Source organism: Sinocyclocheilus anshuiensis, unplaced genomic scaffold, assembly GCF_001515605.1.
Source record: "Sinocyclocheilus anshuiensis isolate Anshui unplaced genomic scaffold, SAMN03320099.WGS_v1.1 scaffold968, whole genome shotgun sequence".
Taxonomy (NCBI): Eukaryota; Metazoa; Chordata; class Actinopteri; order Cypriniformes; family Cyprinidae; genus Sinocyclocheilus; species Sinocyclocheilus anshuiensis.
Window position 1 is genome coordinate 114,563 of NW_015549636.1, and position 2,033 is coordinate 116,595.

Genomic DNA, 2,033 nt, shown 5'->3' on the forward strand with positions numbered 1-2,033 from the left:
ATTACAATTTAGCATATCTTCCTCCTCCCCAATTCTAATAATGCAGAAAATATATTTATTTCAGTTATGAACACCACTTTTGCTCACCGAGGCCGCACTTATTTGATAAAAGATACAGTAAAAACTGTAATATTGTGAAATATTATTACCATTTAATATAGATGATTTCTATGTGAATATCTGTTAAGCTGTAATTTATATCTGTGATCAAAGCTGTATTTTCAGCATCATTACTCCAGTCTTCAGTGTTACATGATCTTCAGAAATCATAATAATATACTGATTTGCTGCTCAAGAAACATTTCTGATTATTATCAATGTTGAAAACAGTTGTGCAGCCCAATATTTCTGTGAAAACCATGATGCATGTTATTTTTCAGGATTCACAGATGAATAGAAAGTTCAAAAGAGCAGCATTTATTTGAAATAGAAATCTTATTTAACATTATGCGTCTTTACTCTCGCTTTTGATCATTTTTTTGCTGAATAAAAGCATCCCAAACTTTATATATCCACAAAAACATTTAATATACACAACATTTTATCAGGATGACCCCAGATGTGCTCTACTAAATCATCCCTGATGTGCTTTACTTCTGCTCGTGTGTCGCAGCAGCTGGTCGCCTCTGGATTAATCCCTGTTTTACATCAAGCCACTTTGCTACTGCTTAAATATACAACTCTATACGTGTGTGTTTTTCCAAATAGCATAAACCCCTCAAAAATTACTCTGTTTATAATAAGCCATGGTAAACGTAATTTACACCAATTTAGAGTAACTGCTGTAAAATCATGATAATGGGGTCTTCATCAAAGTTCTTTGTCAATTTATTTATTTGTTTGTTTGTTAATTCAAGTTATAATACCAGTAGCTTTTATTAGAAACACACGAAAACAAACTCCATGTCTAAAATGGCTTTATTATTTTTAATTATTATTATTATTTTTAATTCGTATTTTTTTCTATTCATTGTTTTGATTTATTTTATTTTATTTATTAAATAATGCCTCTTAAAAGAGTTTTATTCATTTTATGTAATTCATATTTACTTAAACAATATAGATTCTGTATTTGTATTTTATTTTATTTTTTCGTGCAATTCGAAGTGTGCTACACACAGGTGAGTGGGCCTGTACAAACACCTGTAGTAACACACTCTCTATGCGCACTAGACACTTTTCACACACACTGCTGTGTGTACACAATCCCACAAAAGACTCCGTAATATGTGTGTTTACATGCTCATGCACTACAAATCATCTGCACTGTTCCCCAGCCAGCTGCTTGACTTACGATGTTTCCCTTTGCACATGTACAGTATTATGTGAAGCATTCGTATAGTTTGTATTTTTTTTTAGTTTATGTATAGGTAAACATTTATATATAGTATATTTATAGTCAAAATCTGTCAGTAGGTTAGTTGTGTATAGGTTGTACTGTTTTACTTCATTGTTGTATGTCTGTATTTATGTAGCACCGTGGTCCTGTGAGGCACCACTGTATGTCCCCACATGTAGCGGGATGACAATAAATCATTAATCAAGTTAAAACTTGAACTTGAACTTGAATGTATTCATTTTATTTTATTCGTTCTCTTGAGCTATCTTTACTTATTATTTTTACACAATACTATGTTACTAATTTATACATTATTTGTATTTATTTGATTTTTAACATATTTGTTAAATATTTATTTTTATTTCTTAATTATATGCTCGTATTTTATTAGTTTTTTAATCATTTATTTTATTTTAGATAATGTCTTAAATATTTTTTTTATCTATTTAAATAGTTTAGATTTTGTTGTATTTTTTTATTCGTTGTGTGTAAACGAATAATTATTATAAACGAAAAAGTAGTAATACTGTATTTTTTGACAGCGATAACTTGTCGATAGCGTCACGTGTGACGTTGCCTCCTCCTCCGTCCAATCAGAGCTGCGCCCGCTGAGTGACAGCCGTCCGGTCGAAACAAATGCACGTCCGCGTTTTCCCTCGTCCAATCATCTCTCAGCTCCCGCCCTCAAGCGGAA